This window comes from Coregonus clupeaformis, unplaced genomic scaffold (genome assembly GCF_020615455.1).
Source record: "Coregonus clupeaformis isolate EN_2021a unplaced genomic scaffold, ASM2061545v1 scaf2433, whole genome shotgun sequence".
Classification (NCBI taxonomy): domain Eukaryota; kingdom Metazoa; phylum Chordata; class Actinopteri; order Salmoniformes; family Salmonidae; genus Coregonus; species Coregonus clupeaformis.
This window is the reverse complement of record NW_025535887.1, coordinates 36,813-63,590: the sequence shown is the minus strand read 5'-3', so window position 1 is coordinate 63,590 and position 26,778 is coordinate 36,813. Positions and strand designations below refer to the sequence as shown.

Here is a 26,778-nt window from a genome sequence, read left to right as displayed (position 1 = left end):
TTTCTCAGTAAGGTTGCGGAAAAGTCCCATATAAAAACAGTCTAGAATGTGTTTTTCACATGACGTTTTAGCCTAAACGGTGAACTAATTAATCAGTGCGAACCAGCCAGTGACACTGAAATGTATGTAATATTTTTCGAAGCAAGATTTTGGTTAACAAAATACAGTGTCGAGCCAGCAGTCTAACATAGAAACTTGTGTACCGTAGTCAGACGCTTTATCCATCGTGCCGCTGGCCCTGCTGGAGAATGAGTGACGCACCATATTTTAATTGTCAAATTGACAGAGCAAGCGATGCAAACTTGGTGTTTTCAATGTTTAAAAAGGCTTCTCATGTTTGTCATTTAAACTTGAAAAAAGCACACTTGATTTGGCCTAACTAATATTTTATCAACCCCAATCAAAAAAAGTTTGTTTGAATTATAATCTACATAATAAGTCACATTTCCAGTTGCTGAGGGATTCTTGTTCTGTGAAAGTGGCTCAAATTCAGATGTGGGATCTGTAGTTAAACAAGTACCTGCCAAATGACAAGATATGAGTTCCCATACCGGGAGTTGAACCCGGGCCACCTGGGTGAAAACCAGGAATCCTAACCGCTAGACCATATGGGAAGACACTACGGTACAAAAAACTTTACAGGCACATTGATAAAGGTCAATAAAACGCTGGTTCGCATTATGTCTGTTGTTGAAATTAAAAGCTCCATCGTTGCCTGCACCGAAAATTGACGTCCCTGCCTTTGAAGCAATGTGGAAATTAAAAGTTCTATAATTATTTTCAGAACTTCTGGCTTTGTCTCTCACCTGTGGCACTTCTGCTCGCTCTTTTCTCAGTAAGGTTGCGGAAAAGTCCCATATAAAAACAGTCTAGAATGTGTTTTTCACATGACGTTTTAGCCTAAACGGTGAACTAATTAATCAGTGCGAACCAGCCAGTGACACTGAAATGTATGTAATATTTTTCGAAGCAAGATTTTGGTTAACTAAATACAGTGTCGAGCCAGCAGTCTAACATAGAAACTTGTGTACCGTAGTCAGACGCTTTATCCATCGTGCCGCTGGCCCTGCTGGAGAATGAGTGACGCACCATATTTTAATTGTCAAATTGACAGAGCAAGCGATGCAAACTTGGTGTTTTCAATGTTTAAAAAGGCTTCTCATGTTTGTCATTTAAACTTGAAAAAAGCACACTTGATTTGGCCTAACTAATATTTTATCAACCCCAATCAAAAAAGTTTGTTTGAATTATAATCTACATAATAAGTCACATTTCCAGTTGCTGAGGGATTCTTGTTCTGTGAAAGTGGCTCAAATTCAGATGTGGGATCTGTAGTTAAACAAGTACCTGCCAAATGACAAGATATGAGTTCCCATACCGGGAGTTGAACCCGGGCCACCTGGGTGAAAACCAGGAATCCTAACCGCTAGACCATATGGGAAGACACTACGGTACAAAAAACTTTACAGGCACATTGATAAAGGTCAATAAAACGCTGGTTCGCATTATGTCTGTTGTTGAAATTAAAAGCTCCATCGTTGCCTGCACCGAAAATTGACGTCCCTGCCTTTGAAGCAATGTGGAAATTAAAAGTTCTATAATTATTTTCAGAACTTCTGGCTTTGTCTCTCACCTGTGGCACTTCTGCTCGCTCTTTTCTCAGTAAGGTTGCGGAAAAGTCCCATATAAAAACAGTCTAGAATGTGTTTTTCACATGACGTTTTAGCCTAAACGGTGAACTAATTAATCAGTGCGAACCAGCCAGTGACACTGAAATGTATGTAATATTTTTCGAAGCAAGATTTTGGTTAACTAAATACAGTGTCGAGCCAGCAGTCTAACATAGAAACTTGTGTACCGTAGTCAGACGCTTTATCCATCGTGCCGCTGGCCCTGCTGGAGAATGAGTGACGCACCATATTTTAATTGTCAAATTGACAGAGCAAGCGATGCAAACTTGGTGTTTTCAATGTTTAAAAAGGCTTCTCAAGTTTGTCATTTAAACTTGAAAAAAGCACACTTGATTTGGCCTAACTGATATTTTATCAACCCCAATCAAAAAAAGTTTGTTTGAATTATAATCTACATAATAAGTCACATTTCCAGTTGCTGAGGGATTCATGTTCTGTGAAAGTTGCTCAAATTCAGATGTGGGATCTGTAGTTAAACAAGTACCTGCCAAATGAAAAGATATGAGTTCCCATACCGGGAGTTGAACCCGGGCCAACTGGGTGAAAACCAGGAATCATAACCGCTGGACCACATGGGAAGATGCTACGGTACAAAAAACTTTACAGGCACATTGATAAAGGTCAATAAAACGATGGTTTGCATTATGTCTGTTGTTGAAATTAAAAGCTCCATCATTGCCTGCACCGAAAATTGACGTCCCTGCCTTTGAAGCAATGTGGAAATTAAAAGTTCTATAATGATTTTCAGAACTTCTGGCTTTGTCTCTCACCTGTGGCACTTCTGCTCGCTCTTTTCTCAGTAAGGTTGCGGAAAAGTCCCATATAAAAACAGTCTAGAATGTGTTTTTCACATGACGTTTTAGCCTAAACGGTGAACTAATTAATCAGTGCGAACCAGCCAGTGACACTGAAATGTATGTAATATTTTTCGAAGCAAGATTTTGGTTAACTAAATACAGTGTCGAGCCAGCAGTCTAACATAGAAACTTGTGTACCGTAGTCAGACGCTTTATCCATCGTGCCGCTGGCCCTGCTGGAGAATGAGTGACGCACCATATTTTAATTGTCAAATTGACAGAGCAAGCGATGCAAACTTGGTGTTTTCAATGTTTAAAAAGGCTTCTCATGTTTGTCATTTAAACTTGAAAAAAGCACACTTGATTTGGCCTAACTAATATTTTATCAACCCCAATCAAAAAAAGTTTGTTTGAATTATAATCTACATAATAAGTCACATTTCCAGTTGCTGAGGGATTCTTGTTCTGTGAAAGTGGCTCAAATTCAGATGTGGGATCTGTAGTTAAACAAGTACCTGCCAAATGACAAGATATGAGTTCCCATACCGGGAGTTGAACCCGGGCCACCTGGGTGAAAACCAGGAATCCTAACCGCTAGACCATATGGGAAGACACTACGGTACAAAAAACTTTACGGGCACATTGATAAAGGTCAATAAAACGCTGGTTCGCATTATGTCTGTTGTTGAAATTAAAAGCTCCATCGTTGCCTGCACCGAAAATTGACGTCCCTGCCTTTGAAGCAATGTGGAAATTAAAAGTTCTATAATTATTTTCAGAACTTCTGGCTTTGTCTCTCACCTGTGGCACTTCTGCTCGCTCTTTTCTCAGTAAGGTTGCGGAAAAGTCCCATATAAAAACAGTCTAGAATGTGTTTTTCACATGATGTTTTAGCCTAAACGGTGAACTAATTAATCAGTGGGAACCAGCCAGTGACACTGAAATGTATGTAATATTTTTGAAAGCATGATTTTTGTTAACTAAATACAGTGTTGAGCCAGCAGTCTAACATAGAAACTTGTGTACCGTAGTCAGACGCTTTATCCATCGTGCCGCTGGCCCTGCTGGAGAATGAGTGACGCACCATATTTTAATTGTCAAATTGACAGAGCAAGCGATGCAAACTTGGTGTTTTCAATGTTTAAAAAGGCTTCTCATGTTTGTCATTTAAACTTGAAAAAAGCACACTTGATTTGGCCTAACTAATATTTTATCAACCCCAATCAAAAAAAGTTTGTTTGAATTATAATCTACATAATAAGTCACATTTCCAGTTGCTGAGGGATTCTTGGTCTGTGAAAGTGGCTCAAATTCAGGATCTGTAGTTAAACAAGTACCTGCCAAATGACAAGATATGAGTTCCCATACCGGGAGTTGAACCCGGGCCACCTGGGTGAAAACTAGGAATCCTAACCGCTAGACCATATGGGAAGACACTACGGTACAAAAAACTTTACAGGCACATTGATAAAGGTCAATAAAACGCTGGTTCGCATTATGTCTGTTGTTGAAATTAAAAGCTCCATCGTTGCCTGCACCGAAAATTGACGTCCCTGCCTTTGAAGCAATGTGGAAATTAAAAGTTCTATAATTATTTTCAGAACTTCTGGCTTTGTCTCTCACCTGTGGCACTTCTGCTCGCTCTTTTCTCAGTAAGGTTGCGGAAAAGTCCCATATAAAAACAGTCTAGAATGTGTTTTTCACATGACGTTTTAGCCTAAACGGTGAACTAATTAATCAGTGCGAACCAGCCAGTGACACTGAAATGTATGTAATATTTTTCGAAGCAAGATTTTGGTTAACTAAATACAGTGTCGAGCCAGCAGTCTAACATAGAAACTTGTGTACCGTAGTCAGACGCTTTATCCATCGTGCCGCTGGCCCTGCTGGAGAATGAGTGACGCACCATATTTTAATTGTCAAATTGACAGAGCAAGCGATGCAAACTTGGTGTTTTCAATGTTTAAAAAGGCTTCTCATGTTTGTCATTTAAACTTGAAAAAAGCACACTTGATTTGGCCTAACTAATATTTTATCAACCCCAATCAAAAAAAGTTCGTTTGAATTATAATCTACATAATAAGTCACATTTCCAGTTGCTGAGGGATTCTTGTTCTGTGAAAGTGGCTCAAATTCAGATGTGGGATCTGTAGTTAAACAAGTACCTGCCAAATGACAAGATATGAGTTCCCATACCGGGAGTTGAACCCGGGCCACCTGGGTGAAAACCAGGAATCCTAACCGCTAGACCATATGGGAAGACACTACGGTACAAAAAACTTTACAGGCACATTGATAAAGGTCAATAAAACGCTGGTTCGCATTATGTCTGTTGTTGAAATTAAAAGCTCCATCGTTGCCTGCACCGAAAATTGACGTCCCTGCCTTTGAAGCAATGTGGAAATTAAAAGTTCTATAATTATTTTCAGAACTTCTGGCTTTGTCTCTCACCTGTGGCACTTCTGCTCGCTCTTTTCTCAGTAAGGTTGCGGAAAAGTCCCATATAAAAACAGTCTAGAATGTGTTTTTCACATGACGTTTTAGCCTAAACGGTGAACTAATTAATCAGTGCGAACCAGCCAGTGACACTGAAATGTATGTAATATTTTTCGAAGCAAGATTTTGGTTAACTAAATACAGTGTCGAGCCAGCAGTCTAACATAGAAACTTGTGTACCGTAGTCAGACGCTTTATCCATCGTGCCGCTGGCCCTGCTGTAGAATGAGTGACGCACCATATTTTAATTGTCAAATTGACAGAGCAAGCGATGCAAACTTGGTGTTTTCAATGTTTAAAAAGGCTTCTCATGTTTGTCATTTAAACTTGAAAAAAGAACACTTGATTTGGCCTAACTAATATTTTATCAACCCCAATAAAAAAAAGTTCGTTTGAATTATAATCTACATAATAAGTCACATTTCCAGTTGCTGAGGGATTCTTGTTCTGTGAAAGTGGCTCAAATTCAGATGTGGGATCTGTAGTTAAACAAGTACCTGCCAAATGACAAGATATGAGTTCCCATACCGGGAGTTGAACCCGGGCCACCTGGGTGAAAAAAAGGAATCCTAACCGCTAGACCATATGTGAAGACGCTACGGTACAAAAAACTTTACAGGCACATTGATAAAGGTCAATAAAACGCTGGTTTGCATTATGTCTGTTGTTGAAATTAAAAGCTCCATCGTTGCCTGCACCGAAAATTGACGTCCCTGCCTTTGAAGCAATGTGGAAATTAAAAGTTCTATAATTATTTTCAGAACTTCTGGCTTTGTCTCTCACCTGTGGCACTTCTGCTCGCTCTTTTCTCAGTAAGGTTGCGGAAAAGTCCCATATAAAAACAGTCTAGAATGTGTTTTTCACATGACGTTTTAGCCTAAACGGTGAACTAATTAATCAGTGCGAACCAGCCAGTGACACTGAAATGTATGTCATATTTTTCAAAGCAAGATTTTGGTTAACTAAATACAGTGTCGAGCCAGCAGTCTAACATAGAAACTTGTGTACCGTAGTCAGACGCTTTATCCATTGTGCCGCTGAACCTGCTGGAGAATGAGTGACGCACCATATTTTAATTGTCAAATTGACAGAGCAAGCGATGCAAACTTGGTGTTTTCAATGTTTAAAAAGGCTTCTCATGTTTGTCATTTAAACTTGAAAAAAGCACACTTGATTTGGCCTAACTAATATTTTATCAACCCCAATCAAAAAAAGTTTGTTTGAATTATAATCTACATAATAAGTCACATTTCCAGTTGCTGAGGGATTCTTGTTCTGTGAAAGTGGCTCAAATTCAGATGTGGGATCTGTAGTTAAACAAGTACCTGCCAAATGACAAGATATGAGTTCCCATACCGGGAGTTGAACCCGGGCCACCTGGGTGAAAACCAGGAATCCTAACCGCTAGACCATATGGGAAGACACTACGGTACAAAAAACTTTACAGGCACATTGATAAAGGTCAATAAAACGCTGGTTCGCATTATGTCTGTTGTTGAAATTAAAAGCTCCATCGTTGCCTGCACCGAAAATTGACGTCCCTGCCTTTGAAGCAATGTGGAAATTAAAAGTTCTATAATTATTTTCAGAACTTCTGGCTTTGTCTCTCACCTGTGGCACTTCTGCTCGCTCTTTTCTCAGTAAGGTTGCGGAAAAGTCCCATATAAAAACAGTCTAGAATGTGTTTTTCACATGACGTTTTAGCCTAAACGGTGAACTAATTAATCAGTGCGAACCAGCCAGTGACACTGAAATGTATGTAATATTTTTCGAAGCAAGATTTTGGTTAACTAAATACAGTGTCGAGCCAGCAGTCTAACATAGAAACTTGTGTACCGTAGTCAGACGCTTTATCCATCGTGCCGCTGGCCCTGCTGGAGAATGAGTGACGCACCATATTTTAATTGTCAAATTGACAGAGCAAGCGATGCAAACTTGGTGTTTTCAATGTTTAAAAAGGCTTCTCATGTTTGTCATTTAAACTTGAAAAAAGCACACTTGATTTGGCCTAACTAATATTTTATCAACCCCAATCAAAAAAAGTTTGTTTGAATTATAATCTACATAATAAGTCACATTTCCAGTTGCTGAGGGATTCTTGTTCTGTGAAAGTGGCTCAAATTCAGATGTGGGATCTGTAGTTAAACAAGTACCTGCCAAATGACAAGATATGAGTTCCCATACCGGGAGTTGAACCCGGGCCACCTGGGTGAAAACCAGGAATCCTAACCGCTAGACCATATGGGAAGACACTACGGTACAAAAAACTTTACAGGCACATTGATAAAGGTCAATAAAACGCTGGTTCGCATTATGTCTGTTGTTGAAATTAAAAGCTCCATCGTTGCCTGCACCGAAAATTGACGTCCCTGCCTTTGAAGCAATGTGGAAATTAAAAGTTCTATAATTATTTTCAGAACTTCTGGCTTTGTCTCTCACCTGTGGCACTTCTGCTCGCTCTTTTCTCAGTAAGGTTGCGGAAAAGTCCCATATAAAAACAGTCTAGAATGTGTTTTTCACATGACATTTTAGCCTAAACAGTGAACTAATTAATCAGTGCGAACCAGCCAGTGACACTGAAATGTATGTAATATTTTTCGAAGCAAGATTTTGGTTAACTAAATACAGTGTCGAGCCAGCAGTCTAACATAGAAACTTGTGTACCGTAGTCAGACGCTTTATCCATCGTGCCGCTGGCCCTGCTGGAGAATGAGTGACGCACCATATTTTAATTGTCAAATTGACAGAGCAAGCGATGCAAACTTGGTGTTTTCAATGTTTAAAAAGGCTTCTCATGTTTGTCATTTAAACTTGAAAAAAGCACACTTGATTTGGCCTAACTAATATTTTATCAACCCCAATCAAAAAAAGTTTGTTTGAATTATAATCTACATAATAAGTCACATTTCCAGTTGCTGAGGGATTCTTGTTCTGTGAAAGTGGCTCAAATTCAGATGTGGGATCTGTAGTTAAACAAGTACCTGCCAAATGACAAGATATGAGTTCCCATACCGGGAGTTGAACCCGGGCCACCTGGGTGAAAACCAGGAATCCTAACCGCTAGACCATATGGGAAGACACTACGGTACAAAAAACTTTACAGGCACATTGATAAAGGTCAATAAAACGCTGGTTCGCATTATGTCTGTTGTTGAAATTAAAAGCTCCATCGTTGCCTGCACCGAAAATTGACGTCCCTGCCTTTGAAGCAATGTGGAAATTAAAAGTTCTATAATTATTTTCAGAACTTCTGGCTTTGTCTCTCACCTGTGGCACTTCTGCTCGCTCTTTTCTCAGTAAGGTTGCGGAAAAGTCCCATATAAAAACAGTCTAGAATGTGTTTTTCACATGATATTTTAGCCTAAACAGTGAACTAATTAATCAGTGCGAACCAGCCAGTGACACTGAAATGTATGTAATATTTTTCGAAGCAAGATTTTGGTTAACTAAATACAGTGTCGAGCCAGCAGTCTAACATAGAAACTTGTGTACCGTAGTCAGACGCTTTATCCATCGTGCCGCTGGCCCTGCTGGAGAATGAGTGACGCACCATATTTTAATTGTCAAATTGACAGAGCAAGCGATGCAAACTTGGTGTTTTCAATGTTTAAAAAGGCTTCTCATGTTTGTCCTTTAAACTTGAAAAAAGCACACTTGATTTGGCCTAACTAATATTTTATCAACCCCAATCAAAAAAAGTTCGTTTGAATTATAATCTACATAATAAGTCACATTTCCAGTTGCTGAGGGATTCTTGTTCTGTGAAAGTGGCTCAAATTCAGATGTGGGATCTGTAGTTAAACAAGTACCTGCCAAATGACAAGATATGAGTTCCCATACCGGGAGTTGAACCCGGGCCACCTGGGTGAAAACCAGGAATCCTAACCGCTAGACCATATGGGAAGACACTACGGTACAAAAAACTTTACAGGCACATTGATAAAGGTCAATAAAACGCTGGTTCGCATTATGTCTGTTGTTGAAATTAAAAGCTCCATCGTTGCCTGCACCGAAAATTGACGTCCCTGCCTTTGAAGCAATGTGGAAATTAAAAGTTCTATAATTATTTTCAGAACTTCTGGCTTTGTCTCTCACCTGTGGCACTTCTGCTCGCTCTTTTCTCAGTAAGGTTGCGGAAAAGTCCCATATAAAAACAGTCTAGAATGTGTTTTTCACATGACATTTTAGCCTAAACAGTGAACTAATTAATCAGTGCGAACCAGCCAGTGACACTGAAATGTATGTAATATTTTTCGAAGCAAGATTTTGGTTAACTAAATACAGTGTCGAGCCAGCAGTCTAACATAGAAACTTGTGTACCGTAGTCAGACGCTTTATCCATCGTGCCGCTGGCCCTGCTGGAGAATGAGTGACGCACCATATTTTAATTGTCAAATTGACAGAGCAAGCGATGCAAACTTGGTGTTTTCAATGTTTAAAAAGGCTTCTCATGTTTGTCATTTAAACTTGAAAAAAGCACACTTGATTTGGCCTAACTAATATTTTATCAACCCCAATCAAAAAAAGTTTGTTTGAATTATAATCTACATAATAAGTCACATTTCCAGTTGCTGAGGGATTCTTGTTCTGTGAAAGTGGCTCAAATTCAGATGTGGGATCTGTAGTTAAACAAGTACCTGCCAAATGAGAAGATATGAGTTCCCATACTGGGAGTTGAACACGGGCCACCTGGGTGAAAAGCAGGAATCCTAACCGCTAGACCATATGGGAAGACGCTACGGTACAAAAAACTTTACAGGCACATTGATAAAGGTCAAAAAAACGCTGGTTCGCATTATGTCTGTTGTTGAAATTAAAAGCTCCATCGTTGCCTGCACCGAAAATTGACGTCCCTGCCTTTGAAGCAATGTGGAAATTAAAAGTTCTATAATTATTTTCAGAACTTCTGGCTTTGTCTCTCACCTGTGGCACTTCTGCTCGCTCTTTTCTCAGTAAGGTTGCGGAAAAGTCCCATATAAAAACAGTCTAGAATGTGTTTTTCACATGACGTTTTAGCCTAAACGGTGAACTAATTAATCAGTGCGAACCAGCCAGTGACACTGAAATGTATGTAATATTTTTCGAAGCAAGATTTTGGTTAACTAAATACAGTGTCGAGCCAGCAGTCTAACATAGAAACTTGTGTACCGTAGTCAGACGCTTTATCCATCGTGCCGCTGGCCCTGCTGTAGAATGAGTGACGCACCATATTTTAATTGTAAAATTGACAGAGCAAGCGATGCAAACTTGGTCTTTTCAATGTTTAAAAAGGCTTCTCATGTTTGTCATTTAAACTTGAAAAAAGCACACTTGATTTGGCCTAACTAATATTTTATCAACCCAATCAAAAAAGTTGTTTGAATTATAATCTACATAATAAGTCACATTTCCAGTTGCTGAGGGATTCTTGTTCTGTGAAAGTGGCTCAAATTCAGATGTGGGATCTGTAGTTAAACAAGTACCTGCCAAATGACAAGATATGAGTTCCCATACCAGGAGTTGAACCCGGGCCACCTGGGTGAAAACCAGGAATCCTAACCGCTAGACCATATGGGAAGACACTACGGTACAAAAAACTTTACAGGCACATTGATAAAGGTCAATAAAACGCTGGTTCGCATTATGTCTGTTGTTGAAATTAAAAGCTCCATCGTTGCCTGCACCGAAAATTGACGTCCCTGCCTTTGAAGCAATGTGGAAATTAAAAGTTCTATAATTATTTTCAGAACTTCTGGCTTTGTCTCTCACCTGTGGCACTTCTGCTCGCTCTTTTCTCAGTAAGGTTGCGGAAAAGTCCCATATAAAAACAGTCTAGAATGTGTTTCTCACATGACATTTTAGCCTAAAGAGTGAACTAATTAATCAGTGCGAACCAGCCAGTGACACTGAAATGTATGTAATATTTTTCGAAGCAAGATTTTGGTTAACTAAATACAGTGTCGAGCCAGCAGTCTAACATAGAAACTTGTGTACCGTAGTCAGACGCTTTATCCATCGTGCCGCTGGCCCTGCTGGAGAATGAGTGACACACCATATTTTAATTGTCAAATTGACAGAGCAAGCGATGCAAACTTTGTGTTTTCAATGTTTAAAAAGGCTTCTCATGTTTGTCATTTAAACTTGAAAAAAGCACACTTGATTTGGCCTAACTAATATTTTATCAACCCCAATCAAAAAAGTTTGTTTGAATTATAATCTACATAATAAGTCACATTTCCAGTTGCTGAGGGATTCTTGTTATGTGAAAGTGGCTCAAATTCAGATGTGGGATCTGTAGTTAAACACATACCTGCCAAATGAGAAGATATGAGTTCCCATACCGGGAGATGAACCCAGGCCACCTGAGTGAAAACCAGGAATCCTAACCGCTAGACCATATGGGAAGACACTACAGTACAAAAAACTTTATGGGCACATTGATAAAGGTCAATAAAACGCTGGTTCGCATTATGTCTGTTGTTGAAATTAAAAAGCTCCATCGTTGCCTGCACCGAAAATTGACGTCCCTGCCTTTGAAGCAATGTGGAAATTAAAAGTTCAATAATTATTTTCAGAACTTCTGGCTTTGTCTCTCACCTGTGGCACTTCTGCTCGCTCTTTTCTCAGTAAGGTTGCGGAAAAGTCCCATATAAAAACAGTCTAGAATGTGTTTTTCACATGACGTTTTAGCCTAAACGGTGAACTAATTAATCAGTGCGAACCAGCCAGTGACACTGAAATGTATGTAATATTTTTCGAAGCAAGATTTTGGTTAACTAAATACAGTGTCGAGCCAGCAGTCTAACATAGAAACTTGTGTACCGTAGTCAGACGCTTTATCCATCGTGCCGCTGGCCCTGCTGGAGAATGAGTGACGCACCATATTTTAATTGTCAAATTGACAGAGCAAGCGATGCAAACTTGGTGTTTTCAATGTTTAAAAAGGCTTCTCATGTTTGTCCTTTAAACTTGAAAAAAGCACACTTGATTTGGCCTAACTAATATTTTATCAACCCCAATCAAAAAAAGTTCGTTTGAATTATAATCTACATAATAAGTCACATTTCCAGTTGCTGAGGGATTCTTGTTCTGTGAAAGTGGCTCAAATTCAGATGTGGGATCTGTAGTTAAACAAGTACCTGCCAAATGACAAGATATGAGTTCCCATACCGGGAGTTGAACCCGGGCCACCTGGGTGAAAACCAGGAATCCTAACCGCTAGACCATATGGGAAGACACTACGGTACAAAAAACTTTACAGGCACATTGATAAAGGTCAATAAAACGCTGGTTCGCATTATGTCTGTTGTTGAAATTAAAAGCTCCATCGTTGCCTGCACCGAAAATTGACGTCCCTGCCTTTGAAGCAATGTGGAAATTAAAAGTTCTATAATTATTTTCAGAACTTCTGGCTTTGTCTCTCACCTGTGGCACTTCTGCTCGCTCTTTTCTCAGTAAGGTTGCGGAAAAGTCCCATATAAAAACAGTCTAGAATGTGTTTTTCACATGACGTTTTAGCCTAAACGGTGAACTAATTAATCAGTGCGAACCAGCCAGTGACACTGAAATGTATGTAATATTTTTCGAAGCAAGATTTTGGTTAACTAAATACAGTGTCGAGCCAGCAGTCTAACATAGAAACTTGTGTACCGTAGTCAGACGCTTTATCCATCGTGCCGCTGGCCCTGCTGGAGAATGAGTGACGCACCATATTTTAATTGTCAAATTGACAGAGCAAGCGATGCAAACTTGGTGTTTTCAATGTTTAAAAAGGCTTCTCATGTTTGTCATTTAAACTTGAAAAAAGCACACTTGATTTGGCCTAACTAATATTTTATCAACCCCAATCAAAAAAGTTTGTTTGAATTATAATCTACATAATAAGTCACATTTCCAGTTGCTGAGGGATTCTTGTTCTGTGAAAGTGGCTCAAATTCAGATGTGGGATCTGTAGTTAAACAAGTACCTGCCAAATGACAAGATATGAGTTCCCATACCGGGAGTTGAACCCGGGCCACCTGGGTGAAAACCAGGAATCCTAACCGCTAGACCATATGGGAAGACACTACGGTACAAAAAACTTTACAGGGCACATTGATAAAGGTCAATAAAACGCTGGTTCGCATTATGTCTGTTGTTGAAATTAAAAGCTCCATCGTTGCCTGCACCGAAAATTGACGTCCCTGCCTTTGAAGCAATGTGGAAATTAAAAGTTCTATAATTATTTTCAGAACTTCTGGCTTTGTCTCTCACCTGTGGCACTTCTGCTCGCTCTTTTCTCAGTAAGGTTGCGGAAAAGTCCCATATAAAAACAGTCTAGAATGTGTTTTTCACATGACGTTTTAGCCTAAACGGTGAACTAATTAATCAGTGCGAACCAGCCAGTGACACTGAAATGTATGTAATATTTTTCGAAGCAAGATTTTGGTTAACTAAATACAGTGTCGAGCCAGCAGTCTAACTTAGAAACTTGTGTACCGTAGTCAGACGCTTTATCCATCGTGCCGCTGGCCCTGCTGTAGAATGAGTGACGCACCATATTTTAATTGTCAAATTGACAGAGCAAGCGATGCAAACTTGGTGTTTTCAATGTTTAAAAAGGCTTCTCATGTTTGTCCTTTAAACTTGAAAAAAGCACACTTGATTTGGCCTAACTAATATTTTATCAACCCCAATCAAAAAAGTTCGTTTGAATTATAATCTACATAATAAGTCACATTTCCAGTTGCTGAGGGATTATTGTTCTGTGAAAGTGGCTCAAATTCAGATGTGGGATCTGTAGTTAAACAAGTACCTGCCAAATGACAAGATATGAGTTCCCATACCGGGAGTTGAACCCGGGCCACCTGGGTGAAAACCAGGAATCCTAACCGCTAGACCATATGGGAAGACACTACGGTACAAAAAACTTTACAGGCACATTGATAAAGGTCAATAAAACGCTGGTTCGCATTATGTCTGTTGTTGAAATTAAAAGCTCCATCGTTGCCTGCACCGAAAATTGACGTCCCTGCCTTTGAAGCAATGTGGAAATTAAAAGTTCTATAATTATTTTCAGAACTTCTGGCTTTGTCTCTCACCTGTGGCACTTCTGCTCGCTCTTTTCTCAGTAAGGTTGCGGAAAAGTCCCATATAAAAACAGTCTAGAATGTGTTTTTCACATGACATTTTAGCCTAAACGAGTGAACTAATTAATCAGTGCGAACCAGCCAGTGACACTGAAATGTATGTAATATTTTTCGAAGCAAGATTTTGGTTAACTAAATACAGTGTCGAGCCAGCAGTCTAACATAGAAACTTGTGTACCGTAGTCAGACGCTTTATCCATCGTGCCGCTGGCCCTGCTGGAGAATGAGTGACGCACCATATTTTAATTGTCAAATTGACAGAGCAAGCGATGCAAACTTGGTGTTTTCAATGTTTAAAAAGGCTTCTCATGTTTGTCATTTAAACTTGAAAAAAGCACACTTGATTTGGCCTAACTAATATTTTATCAACCCCAATCAAAAAAGTTGTTTGAATTATAATCTACATAATAAGTCACATTTCCAGTTGCTGAGGGATTCTTGTTCTGTGAAAGTGGCTCAAATTCAGATGTGGGATCTGTAGTTAAACAAGTACCTGCCAAATGACAAGATATGAGTTCCCATACCGGGAGTTGAACCCGGGCCACCTGGGTGAAAACCAGGAATCCTAACCGCTAGACCATATGGGAAGACACTACGGTACAAAAAACTTTACAGGCACATTGATAAAGGTCAATAAAACGCTGGTTCGCATTATGTCTGTTGTTGAAATTAAAAGCTCCATCGTTGCCTGCACCGAAAATTGACGTCCCTGCCTTTGAAGCAATGTGGAAATTAAAAGTTCTATAATTATTTTCAGAACTTCTGGCTTTGTCTCTCACCTGTGGCACTTCTGCTCGCTCTTTTCTCAGTAAGGTTGCGGAAAAGTCCCATATAAAAACAGTCTAGAATGTGTTTCTCACATGACGTTTTAGCCTAAACAGTGAACTAATTAATCAGTGCGAACCAGCCAGTGACACTGAAATGTATGTAATATTTTTCGAAGCAAGATTTTGGTTAACTAAATACAGTGTCGAGCCAGCAGTCTAACTTAGAAACTTGTGTACCGTAGTCAGACGCTTTATCCATCGTGCCGCTGGCCCTGCTGTAGAATGAGTGACGCACCATATTTTAATTGTCAAATTGACAGAGCAAGCGATGCAAACTTGGTGTTTTCAATGTTTAAAAAGGCTTCTCATGTTTGTCCTTTAAACTTGAAAAAAGCACACTTGATTTGGCCTAACTAATATTTTATCAACCCCAATCAAAAAAGTTCGTTTTAATTATAATCTACATAATAAGTCACATTTCCAGTTGCTGAGGGATTCTTGTTCTGTGAAAGTGGCTCAAATTCAGATGTGGGATCTGTAGTTAAACACATACCTGCCAAATGAGAAGATATGAGTTCCCATACCAGGAGATGAACCCGGGCCACCTGGGTGAAAACCAGGAATCCTAACCACTAGACTATATGGGAAGACACTATGGTACAAAAAACTTTACGGGCACATTGATAAAGGTCAATAAAACGCTGGTTCGCATTATGTCTGTTGTTGAAATTAAAAGCTCCATCGTTGCCTGCACCGAAAATTGACGTCCCTGCCTTTTAAGCAATGTGGAAATTAAAAGTTCTATAATTATTTTCAGAACTTCTGGCTTTGTCTCTCACCTGTGGCACTTCTGCTCGCTCTTTTCTCAGTAAGGTTGCGGAAAAGTCCCATATAAAAACAGTCTAGAATGTGTTTATCACATGACGTTTTAGCCTAAACGGTGAACTAATTAATCAGTGCGAACCAGCCAGTGACACTGAAATGTATGTAATATTTTTCGAAGCAAGATTTTGGTTAACTAAATACAGTGTCGAGCCAGCAGTCTAACATAGAAACTTGTGTACCGTAGTCAGACGCTTTATCCATCGTGCCGCTGGCCCTGCTGGAGAATGAGTGACGCACCATATTTTAATTGTCAAATTGACAGAGCAAGCGATGCAAACTTGGTGTTTTCAATGTTTAAAAAGGCTTCTCATGTTTGTCCTTTAAACTTGAAAAAAGCACACTTGATTTGGCCTAACTAATATTTTATCAACCCCAATCAAAAAAAGTTTGTTTGAATTATAATCTACATAATAAGTCACATTTCCAGTTGCTGAGGGATTCTTGTTCTGTGAAAGTGGCTCAAATTCAGATGTGGGATCTGTAGTTAAACAAGTACCTGCCAAATGACAAGATATGAGTTCCCATACCGGGAGTTGAACCCGGGCCACCTGGGTGAAAACCAGGAATCCTAACCGCTAGACCATATGGGAAGACACTACGGTACAAAAAACTTTACAGGCACATTGATAAAGGTCAATAAAACGCTGGTTCGCATTATGTCTGTTGTTGAAATTAAAAGCTCCATCGTTGCCTGCACCGAAAATTGACGTCCCTGCCTTTGAAGCAATGTGGAAATTAAAAGTTCTATAATTATTTTCAGAACTTCTGGCTTTGTCTCTCACCTGTGGCACTTCTGCTCGCTCTTTTCTCAGTAAGGTTGCGGAAAAGTCCCATATAAAAACAGTCTAGAATGTGTTTTTCACATGACGTTTTAGCCTAAACGGTGAACTAATTAATCAGTGCGAACCAGCCAGTGACACTGAAATGTATGTAATATTTTTCGAAGCAAGATTTTGGTTAACAAAATACAGTGTCGAGCCAGCAGTCTAACATAGAAACTTGTGTACCGTAGTCAGACGCTTTATCCATCGTGCCGCTGGCACTGCTGGAGAATGAGTGACGCACCATATTTTAATTGTCAAATTGACAGAGCAAGCGATGCAAACTTGGTGTTTTCAATATTTAAAAAGGCTTCTCATGTTTGTCATTTATACTTGAAAAAAGCACACTTGATTTGGCCTAACTAATATTTTATCAAACCCAATCAAAAAAAGTTCGTTTGAATTATAATCTACATAATAAATCACATTTCCAGTTGCTGAGGGATTATTGTTCTGTGAAAGTGGCTCAAATTCAGATGTGGGATCTGTAGTTAAACACATACCTGCCAAATGAGAAGACAGGAGTTCCCATACCGGTAGTTGAACCCGGGCCACCTAGGTGAAAACCAGGAATCCTAACCGCTAGACCATATGGGAAGACTGTATGGTACAAAAAACATTACTGACACATTGATAAAGGTCAATAAAACGCTGGTTCGCATTATGTCTGTTGTTGAAATTAAAAGCTCCATCGTTGCCTGCACCGAAAATTGACGTCCCTGCCTTTTAAGCAATGTGGAAATTAAAAGTTCTATAATTATTTTCAGAACTTCTGGCTTTGTCTCTCACCTGTGGCACTTCTGCTCGCTCTTTTCTCAGTAAGGTTGCGGAAAAGTCCCATATAAAAACAGTCTAGAATGTGTTTTTCACATGACGTTTTAGCCTAAACGGTGAACTAATTAATCAGTGCGAACCAGCCAGTGACACTGAAATGTATGTAATATTTTTCGAAGCAAGATTTTGGTTAACAAAATACAGTGTCGAGCCAGCAGTCTAACATAGAAACTTGTGTACCGTAGTCAGACGCTTTATCCATCGTGCCGCTGGCCCTGCTGTAGAATGAGTGACGCACCATATTTTAATTGTCAAATTGACAGAGCAAGCGATGCAAACTTGGTGTTTTCAATATTTAAAAAGGCTTCTCATGTTTGTCATTTATACTTGAAAAAAGCACACTTGATTTGGCCTAACTAATATTTTATCAAACCCAATCAAAAAAAGTTCGTTTGAATTATAATCTACATAATAAATCACATTTCCAGTTGCTGAGGGATTATTGTTCTGTGAAAGTGGCTCAAATTCAGATGTGGGATCTGTAGTTAAACACATACCTGCCAAATGAGAAGACAGGAGTTCCCATACCGGTAGTTGAACCCGGGCCACCTAGGTGAAAACCAGGAATCCTAACCGCTAGACCATATGGGAAGACTGTATGGTACAAAAAACATTACTGACACATTGATAAAGGTCAATAAAACGCTGGTTCGCATTATGTCTGTTGTTGAAATTAAAAGCTCCATCGTTGCCTGCACCGAAAATTGACGTCCCTGCCTTTGAAGCAATGTGGAAATTAAAAGTTCTATAATTATTTTCAGAACTTCTGGCTTTGTCTCTCACCTGTGGCACTTCTGCTCGCTCTTTTCTCAGTAAGGTTGCGGAAAAGTCCCATATAAAAACAGTCTAGAATGTGTTTTTCACATGACGTTTTAGCCTAAACGGTGAACTAATTAATCAGTGCGAACCAGCCAGTGACACTGAAATGTATGTAATATTTTTCGAAGCAAGATTTTGGTTAACAAAATACAGTGTCGAGCCAGCAGTCTAACATAGAAACTTGTGTACCGTAGTCAGACGCTTTATCCATCGTGCCGCTGGCACTGCTGGAGAATGAGTGACGCACCATATTTTAATTGTCAAATTGACAGAGCAAGCGATGCAAACTTGGTGTTTTCAATGTTTAAAAAGGCTTCTCATGTTTGTCCTTTAAACTTGAAAAAAGCACACTTGATTTGGCCTAACTAATATTTTATCAACCCCAATCAAAAAAGTTTGCTTGAATTATAATCTACATAATAAGTCACATTTCCAGTTGCTGAGGGATTCTTGTTCTGTGAAAGTGGCTCAAATTCAGATGTGGGATCTGTAGTTAAACAAGTACCTGCCAAATGACAAGGTATGAATTCCCATACCGGGAGTTGAACTCGGGCCACCTGGGTGAAAACCAGGAATCCTAACCGCTAGACCATATGGGAAGACACTTCAACACAAAAAACTTTATGGGCACATTGATAAAGGTCAATAAAACACTGGTTCTTATTATGTCTGTAGTTGAAATTAAAAGCTCCATCGTTGCCTGCACCGAAAATTGATGTCCCTGCCTTTGAAGCATTGTGGAAATTAAAAGTTCTATAATTACTTTCAGAACTTCTGGCTTTGTCTCTCACCTGTGGCACTTCTGCTCGCTCTTTTCTCAGTAAGGTTGCGGAAAAGTCCCATATAAAAACAGTCTAGAATGTGTTTTTCACATGACGTTTTAGCCTAAACGGTGAACTAATTAATCAGTGCGAACCAGCCAGTGACACTGAAATGTATGTAATATTTTTCGAAGCAAGATTTTGGTTAACAAAATACAGTGTCGAGCCAGCAGTCTAACATAGAAACTTGTGTACCGTAGTCAGACGCTTTATCCATCGTGCCGCTGGCACTGCTGGAGAATGAGTGACGCACCATATTTTAATTGTCAAATTGACAGAGCAAGCGATGCAAACTTGGTGTTTTCAATATTTAAAAAGGCTTCTCATGTTTGTCATTTATACTTGAAAAAAGCACACTTGATTTGGCCTAACTAATATTTTATCAAACCCAATCAAAAAAAGTTCGTTTGAATTATAATCTACATAATAAATCACATTTCCAGTTGCTGAGGGATTATTGTTCTGTGAAAGTGGCTCAAATTCAGATGTGGGATCTGTAGTTAAACAAGTACCTGCCAAATGACAAGATATGAGTTCCCATACCGGGAGTTGAACCCGGGCCACCTGGGTGAAAACCAGGAATCCTAACCGCTAGACCATATGGGAAGACACTACGGTACAAAAAACTTTACAGGCACATTGATAAAGGTCAATAAAACGCTGGTTCGCATTATGTCTGTTGTTGAAATTAAAAGCTCCATCGTTGCCTGCACCGAAAATTGACGTCCCTGCCTTTGAAGCAATGTGGAAATTAAAAGTTCTATAATTATTTTCAGAACTTCTGGCTTTGTCTCTCACCTGTGGCACTTCTGCTCGCTCTTTTCTCAGTAAGGTTGCGGAAAAGTCCCATATAAAAACAGTCTAGAATGTGTTTCTCACATGACATTTTAGCCTAAAGAGTGAACTAATTAATCAGTGCGAACCAGCCAGTGACACTGAAATGTATGTAATATTTTTCGAAGCAAGATTTTGGTTAACTAAATACAGTGTCGAGCCAGCAGTCTAACATAGAAACTTGTGTACCGTAGTCAGACGCTTTATCCATCGTGCCGCTGGCCCTGCTGGAGAATGAGTGACACACCATATTTTAATTGTCAAATTGACAGAGCAAGCGATGCAAACTTGGTGTTTTCAATGTTTAAAAAGGCTTCTCATGTTTGTCCTTTAAACTTGAAAAAAGCACACTTGATTTGGCCTAACTAATATTTTATCAACCCCAATCAAAAAAGTTTGTTTGAATTATAATCTACATAATAAGTCACATTTCCAGTTGCTGAGGGATTCTTGTTCTGTGAAAGTGGCTCAAATTCAGATGTGGGATCTGTAGTTAAACAAGTACCTGCCAAATGACAAGATATGAGTTCCCATACCGGGAGTTGAACCCGGGCCACCTGGGTGAAAACCAGGAATCCTAACCGCTAGACCATCTGGGAAGACACTACGGTACAAAAAACTTTACAGGCACATTGATAAAGGTCAATAAAACGCTGGTTCGCATTATGTCTGTTGTTGAAATTAAAAGCTCCATCGTTGCCTGCACCGAAAATTGACGTCCCTGCCTTTGAAGCAATGTGGAAATTAAAAGTTCTATAATTATTTTCAGAACTTCTGGCTTTGTCTCTCACCTGTGGCACTTCTGCTCGCTCTTTTCTCAGTAAGGTTGCGGAAAAGTCCCATATAAAAACAGTCTAGAATGTGTTTTTCACATGACATTTTAGCCTAAAGAGTGAACTAATTAATCAGTGCGAACCAGCCAGTGACACTGAAATGTATGTAATATTTTTCGAAGCAAGATTTTGGTTAACTAAATACAGTGTCGAGCCAGCAGTCTAACATAGAAACTTGTGTACCGTAGTCAGACGCTTTATCCATCGTGCCGCTGGCCCTGCTGGAGAATGAGTGACGCACCATATTTTAATTGTCAAATTGACAGAGCAAGCGATGCAAACTTGGTGTTTTCAATGTTTAAAAAGGCTTCTCATGTTTGTCCTTTAAACTTGAAAAAAGCACACTTGATTTGGCCTAACTAATATTTTATCAACCCCAATCAAAAAAAGTTTGTTTGAATTATAATCTACATAATAAGTCACATTTCCAGTTGCTGAGGGATTCTTGTTCTGTGAAAGTGGCTCAAATTCAGATGTGGGATCTGTAGTTAAACAAGTACCTGCCAAATGACAAGATATGAGTTCCCATACCGGGAGTTGAACCCGGGCCACCTGGGTGAAAACCAGGAATCCTAACCGCTAGACCATATGGGAAGACACTACGGTACAAAAAACTTTACAGGCACATTGATAAAGGTCAATAAAACGCTGGTTCGCATTATGTCTGTTGTTGAAATTAAAAGCTCCATCGTTGCCTGCACCGAAAATTGACGTCCCTGCCTTTGAAGCAATGTGGAAATTAAAAGTTCTATAATTATTTTCAGAACTTCTGGCTTTGTCTCTCACCTGTGGCACTTCTGCTCGCTCTTTTCTCAGTAAGGTTGCGGAAAAGTCCCATATAAAAACAGTCTAGAATGTGTTTCTCACATGACATTTTAGCCTAAAGAGTGAACTAATTAATCAGTGCGAACCAGCCAGTGACACTGAAATGTATGTAATATTTTTCGAAGCAAGATTTTGGTTAACTAAATACAGTGTCGAGCCAGCAGTCTAACATAGAAACTTGTGTACCGTAGTCAGACGCTTTATCCATCGTGCCGCTGGCCCTGCTGGAGAATGAGTGACACACCATATTTTAATTGTCAAATTGACAGAGCAAGCGATGCAAACTTGGTGTTTTCAATGTTTAAAAAGGCTTCTCATGTTTGTCCTTTAAACTTGAAAAAAGCACACTTGATTTGGCCTAACTAATATTTTATCAACCCCAATCAAAAAAAGTTTGTTTGAATTATAATCTACATAATAAGTCACATTTCCAGTTGCTGAGGGATTCTTGTTCTGTGAAAGTGGCTCAAATTCAGATGTGGGATCTGTAGTTAAACAAGTACCTGCCAAATGACAAGATATGAGTTCCCATACCGGGAGTTGAACCCGGGCCACCTGGGTGAAAACCAGGAATCCTAACCGCTAGACCATATGGGAAGACAGTATGGTACAAAAAACTTTACAGGCACATTGATAAAGGTCAATAAAACGCTGGTTCGCATTATGTCTGTTGTTGAAATTAAAAGCTCCATCGTTGCCTGCACCGAAAATTGACGTCCCTGCCTTTGAAGCAATGTGGAAATTAAAAGTTCTATAATTATTTTCAGAACTTCTGGCTTTGTCTCTCACCTGTGGCACTTCTGCTCGCTCTTTTCTCAGTAAGGTTGCGGAAAAGTCCCATATAAAAACAGTCTAGAATGTGTTTTTCACATGACGTTTTAGCCTAAACAGTGAACTAATTAATCAGTGCGAACCAGCCAGTGACACTGAAATGTATGTAATATTTTTCGAAGCAAGATTTTGGTTAACTAAATACAGTGTCGAGCCAGCAGTCTAACATAGAAACTTGTGTACCGTAGTCAGACGCTTTATCCATCGTGCCGCTGGCCCTGCTGTAGAATGAGTGACGCACCATATTTTAATTGTCAAATTGACAGAGCAAGCGATGCAAACTTGGTGTTTTCAATGTTTAAAAAGGCTTCTCATGTTTGTCCTTTAAACTTGAAAAAAGCACACTTGATTTGGCCTAACTAATATTTTATCAACCCCAATCAAAAAAAGTTTGTTTGAATTATAATCTACATAATAAGTCACATTTCCAGTTGCTGAGGGATTCTTGTTCTGTGAAAGTGGCTCAAATTCAGATGTGGGATCTGTAGTTAAACAAGTACCTGCCAAATGACAAGATATGAGTTCCCATACCGGGAGTTGAACCCGGGCCACCTGGGTGAAAACCAGGAATCCTAACCGCTAGACCATATGGGAAGACAGTATGGTACAAAAAACTTTACAGGCACATTGATAAAGGTCAATAAAACGCTGGATCGCATTATGTCTGTTGTTGAAATTAAAAGCTCCATCGTTGCCTGCACCGAAAATTGACGTCCCTGCCTTTGAAGCAATGTGGAAATTAAAAGTTCTATAATTATTTTCAGAACTTCTGGCTTTGTCTCTCACCTGTGGCACTTCTGCTCGCTCTTTTCTCAGTAAGGTTGCGGAAAAGTCCCATATAAAAACAGTCTAGAATGTGTTTTTCACATGACATTTTAGCCTAAAGAGTGAACTAATTAATCAGTGCGAACCAGCCAGTGACACTGAAATGTATGTAATATTTTTCGAAGCAAGATTTTGGTTAACTAAATACAGTGTCGAGACAGCAGTCTAACATAGAAACTTGTGTACCGTAGTCAGACGCTTTATCCATCGTGCCGCTGGCCCTGCTGTAGAATGAGTGACGCACCATATTTTAATTGTCAAATTGACAGAGCAAGCGATGCAAACTTTGTGTTTTCAATGTTTAAAAAGGCTTCTCATGTTTGTCCTTTAAACTTGAAAAAAGCACACTTGATTTGGCCTAACTAATATTTTATCAACCCCAATCAAAAAAAGTTTGTTTGAATTATAATCTACATAATAAGTCACATTTCCAGTTGCTGAGGGATTCTTGTTCTGTGAAAGTGGCTCAAATTCAGATGTGGGATCTGTAGTTAAACAAGTACCTGCCAAATGACAAGATATGAGTTCCCATACCGGGAGTTGAACCCGGGCCACCTGGGTGAAAACCAGGAATCCTAACCGCTAGACCATATGGGAAGACACTATGGTACAAAAAACTTTACAGGCACATTGATAAAGGTCAATAAAACGCTGGTTCGCATTATGTCTGTTGTTGAAATTAAAAGCTCCATCGTTGCCTGCACCGAAAATTGACGTCCCTGCCTTTGAAGCAATGTGGAAATTAAAAGTTCTATAATTATTTTCAGAACTTCTGGCTTTGTCTCTCACCTGTGGCACTTCTGCTCGCTCTTTTCTCAGTAAGGTTGCGGAAAAGTTCCATATAAAAACAGTCTAGAATGTGTTTTTCACATGATGTTTTAGCCTAAAGGGTGAACTAATTAATCAGTGCGAACCAGCCAGTGACACTGAAATGTATGTAATATTTTTCGAAGCAAGATTTTGGTTAACAAAATACATTGTCGAGCCAGCAGTCTAACATAGAAACTTGTGTACCGTAGTCAGACGCTTTATCCATCGTGCCGCTGGCACTGCTGGAGAATGAGTGACGCACCATATTTTAATTGTCAAATTGACAGAGCAAGCGATGCAAACTTGGTGTTTTCAATGTTTAAAAAGGCTTCTCATGTTTGTCCTTTAAACTTGAAAAAAGCACACTTGATTTGGCCTAACTAATATTTTATCAACCCCAATCAAAAAAAGTTCGTTTGAATTATAATCTACATAATAAATCACATTTCCAGTTGCTGAGGGATTATTGTTCTGTGAAAGTGGCTCAAATTCAGATGTGGGATCTGTAGTTAAACAATTACCTGCCAAATGACAAGATATGCATTCCCATACCGGGAGTTGAACCCTGGCCACCTGGGTGAAAACCAGGAATCCTAACCGCTAGACCATATGGGAAGACATTACGGTACAAAAAACTTTACAGGCACATTGATAAAGGTAAATAAAACGCTGGTTCGCATTATGTCTGTTGTTGAAATTAAAAGTTCCATCGTTGCCTGCACCGAAAATTGACGTCCCTGCCTTTGAAGCAATGTGGAAATTAAAAGTTCTATAATTATTTTCAGAACTTCTGGCTTTGTCTCTCACCTGTGGCACTTCTGCTCGCTCTTTTCTCAGTAAGGTTGCGGAAAAGTCCCATATAAAAACAGTCTAGAATGTGTTTTTCACATGACATTTTAGCCTAAAGAGTGAACTAATTAATCAGTGCGAACCAGCCAGTGACACTGAAATGTATGTAATATTTTTCGAAGCAAGATTTTGGTTAACTAAATACAGTGTCGAGCCAGCAGTCTAACATAGAAACTTGTGTACCGTAGTCAGACGCTTTATCCATCGTGCCGCTGGCCCTGCTGGAGAATGAGTGACGCACCATATTTTAATTGTCAAATTGACAGAGCAAGCGATGCAAACTTGGTGTTTTCAATGTTTAAAAAGGCTTCTCATGTTTGTCCTTTAAACTTGAAAAAAGCACACTTGATTTGGCCTAACTAATATTTTATCAACCCCAATCAAAAAAGTTTCGTTTGAATTATAATCTACATAATAAGTCACATTTCCAGTTGCTGAGGGATTATTGTTCTGTGAAAGTGCCTCAAATTCAGATGTGGGATCTGTAGTTAAACAAGTACCTGCCAAATGACAAGATATGAGTTCCCATACCGGGAGTTGAACCCTGGCCACCTGGTTGAAAACCAGGAATCCTAACCGCTAGACCAACTGGGAAGACACTACGGTACAAAAAACTTTACAGGCACATTGATGAAGGTCAATAAAACGCTGGTTTGCATTATGTCTGTTGTTGAAATTAAAAGCTCCATCGTTGCCTGCACCAAAAATTGACGTCCCTGCCTTTGAAGCAATGTGGAAATTAAAAGTTCTATAATTATATTCAGAACTTCTGGCTTTGTCTCTCACCTGTGGCACTTCTGCTCGCTCTTTTCTCAGTAAGGTTGCGGAAAAGTCCCATATAAAAACAGTCTAGAATGTGTTTTTCACATGATGTTTTAGCCTAAACGGTGAACTAATTAATCAGTGCGAACCAGCCAGTGACACTTTAATGTATGTAATATTTTTTCGAAGCAAGATTTTGGTTAACTAAATACAGTGTCGAGCCAGCAGTCTAACATAGATACTTGTGTACCGTAGTCAGACGCTTTATCCATCGTGCCGCTGGCCCTGCTGTAGAATGAGTGACGCACCATATTTTAATTGTAAAATTGACAGAGCAAGCGATGCAAACTTGGTCTTTTCAATGTTTAAAAAGGCTTCTCATGTTTGTCCTTTAAACTTGAAAAAAGCACACTTGATTTGGCCTAACTAATATTTTATCAACCACAATCAAAAAAGTTCGTTTGAATTATAATCTACATAATAAGTCACATTTCCAGTTGCTGAGGGATTATTGTTCTGTGAAAGTGGCTCAAATTCAGATGTGGGATCTGTAGTTAAACAATTACCTGCCAAATGACAAGATATGCATTCCCATACCGGGAGTTGAACCCTGGCCACCTGGGTGAAAACCAGGAATCCTAACCGCTAGACCATATGGGAAGACACTACGGTACAAAAAACTTTACAGGCACATTGATAAAGGTCAATAAAACGCTGGTATGCATTATGTCTGTTGTTGAAATTAAAAGCTCCATCGTTGCCTGCACCGAAAATTGACGTCCCTGCCTTTGAAGCAATGTGGAAATTAAAAGTTCTATAATTATTTTCAGAACTTCTGGCTTTGTCTCTCACCTGTGGCACTTCTGCTCGCTCTTTTCTCAGTAAGGTTGCGGAAAAGTCCCATATAAAAACAGTCTAGAATGTGTTTCTCACATGACATTTTAGCCTAAAGAGTGAACTAATTAATCAGTGCAAACCAGCCAGTGACACTGAAATGTATGTAATATTTTTCGAAGCAAGATTTTGGTTAACTAAATACAGTGTCGAGACAGCAGTCTAACATAGAAACTTGTGTACCGTAGTCAGACGCTTTATCCATCGTGCCGCTGGCCCTGCTGTAGATTGAGTGACGCACCATATTTTAATTGTCAAATTGACAGAGCAAGCGATG

The 26,778-nt window shown here is 39.3% G+C and overlaps 24 non-coding genes across 24 annotated transcripts; all 24 read right to left on the bottom strand.

The window, feature by feature from the left end:
- Positions 1 to 542: 542 nt before the first annotated feature.
- Positions 543 to 614, bottom strand: trnae-uuc. Its single transcript has one exon. It is a non-coding gene; the product is annotated as a tRNA-Glu (tRNA).
- Positions 615 to 1,369: 755 nt separating this feature from the next.
- On the bottom strand, positions 1,370 to 1,441 carry trnae-uuc. Its single transcript has one exon. It is a non-coding gene; the product is annotated as a tRNA-Glu (tRNA).
- A 1,584-nt stretch (positions 1,442 to 3,025) lies between these two features.
- Positions 3,026 to 3,097, bottom strand: trnae-uuc. The gene has a single exon. It is a non-coding gene; the product is annotated as a tRNA-Glu (tRNA).
- A 750-nt stretch (positions 3,098 to 3,847) lies between these two features.
- On the bottom strand, positions 3,848 to 3,919 carry trnae-uuc. The gene has a single exon. It is a non-coding gene; the product is annotated as a tRNA-Glu (tRNA).
- Positions 3,920 to 4,675: 756 nt separating this feature from the next.
- On the bottom strand, positions 4,676 to 4,747 carry trnae-uuc. Its single transcript has one exon. It is a non-coding gene; the product is annotated as a tRNA-Glu (tRNA).
- Positions 4,748 to 6,331: 1,584 nt separating this feature from the next.
- Positions 6,332 to 6,403, bottom strand: trnae-uuc. The gene has a single exon. It is a non-coding gene; the product is annotated as a tRNA-Glu (tRNA).
- A 756-nt stretch (positions 6,404 to 7,159) lies between these two features.
- Positions 7,160 to 7,231, bottom strand: trnae-uuc. The gene has a single exon. It is a non-coding gene; the product is annotated as a tRNA-Glu (tRNA).
- A 756-nt stretch (positions 7,232 to 7,987) lies between these two features.
- On the bottom strand, positions 7,988 to 8,059 carry trnae-uuc. Its single transcript has one exon. It is a non-coding gene; the product is annotated as a tRNA-Glu (tRNA).
- Positions 8,060 to 8,815: 756 nt separating this feature from the next.
- trnae-uuc lies at positions 8,816 to 8,887 on the bottom strand. The gene has a single exon. It is a non-coding gene; the product is annotated as a tRNA-Glu (tRNA).
- A 1,581-nt stretch (positions 8,888 to 10,468) lies between these two features.
- Positions 10,469 to 10,540, bottom strand: trnae-uuc. Its single transcript has one exon. It is a non-coding gene; the product is annotated as a tRNA-Glu (tRNA).
- Positions 10,541 to 12,124: 1,584 nt separating this feature from the next.
- On the bottom strand, positions 12,125 to 12,196 carry trnae-uuc. Its single transcript has one exon. It is a non-coding gene; the product is annotated as a tRNA-Glu (tRNA).
- A 755-nt stretch (positions 12,197 to 12,951) lies between these two features.
- trnae-uuc lies at positions 12,952 to 13,023 on the bottom strand. The gene has a single exon. It is a non-coding gene; the product is annotated as a tRNA-Glu (tRNA).
- Positions 13,024 to 13,779: 756 nt separating this feature from the next.
- On the bottom strand, positions 13,780 to 13,851 carry trnae-uuc. Its single transcript has one exon. It is a non-coding gene; the product is annotated as a tRNA-Glu (tRNA).
- A 755-nt stretch (positions 13,852 to 14,606) lies between these two features.
- Positions 14,607 to 14,678, bottom strand: trnae-uuc. Its single transcript has one exon. It is a non-coding gene; the product is annotated as a tRNA-Glu (tRNA).
- A 1,583-nt stretch (positions 14,679 to 16,261) lies between these two features.
- trnae-uuc lies at positions 16,262 to 16,333 on the bottom strand. The gene has a single exon. It is a non-coding gene; the product is annotated as a tRNA-Glu (tRNA).
- Positions 16,334 to 18,744: 2,411 nt separating this feature from the next.
- Positions 18,745 to 18,816, bottom strand: trnae-uuc. Its single transcript has one exon. It is a non-coding gene; the product is annotated as a tRNA-Glu (tRNA).
- Positions 18,817 to 19,572: 756 nt separating this feature from the next.
- On the bottom strand, positions 19,573 to 19,644 carry trnae-uuc. Its single transcript has one exon. It is a non-coding gene; the product is annotated as a tRNA-Glu (tRNA).
- Positions 19,645 to 20,399: 755 nt separating this feature from the next.
- trnae-uuc lies at positions 20,400 to 20,471 on the bottom strand. Its single transcript has one exon. It is a non-coding gene; the product is annotated as a tRNA-Glu (tRNA).
- Positions 20,472 to 21,227: 756 nt separating this feature from the next.
- On the bottom strand, positions 21,228 to 21,299 carry trnae-uuc. The gene has a single exon. It is a non-coding gene; the product is annotated as a tRNA-Glu (tRNA).
- Positions 21,300 to 22,055: 756 nt separating this feature from the next.
- Positions 22,056 to 22,127, bottom strand: trnae-uuc. Its single transcript has one exon. It is a non-coding gene; the product is annotated as a tRNA-Glu (tRNA).
- Positions 22,128 to 22,883: 756 nt separating this feature from the next.
- On the bottom strand, positions 22,884 to 22,955 carry trnae-uuc. The gene has a single exon. It is a non-coding gene; the product is annotated as a tRNA-Glu (tRNA).
- A 756-nt stretch (positions 22,956 to 23,711) lies between these two features.
- Positions 23,712 to 23,783, bottom strand: trnae-uuc. The gene has a single exon. It is a non-coding gene; the product is annotated as a tRNA-Glu (tRNA).
- Positions 23,784 to 24,539: 756 nt separating this feature from the next.
- Positions 24,540 to 24,611, bottom strand: trnae-uuc. The gene has a single exon. It is a non-coding gene; the product is annotated as a tRNA-Glu (tRNA).
- A 1,584-nt stretch (positions 24,612 to 26,195) lies between these two features.
- Positions 26,196 to 26,267, bottom strand: trnae-uuc. The gene has a single exon. It is a non-coding gene; the product is annotated as a tRNA-Glu (tRNA).
- Between the last annotated feature and the right edge of the window lie 511 nt (positions 26,268 to 26,778).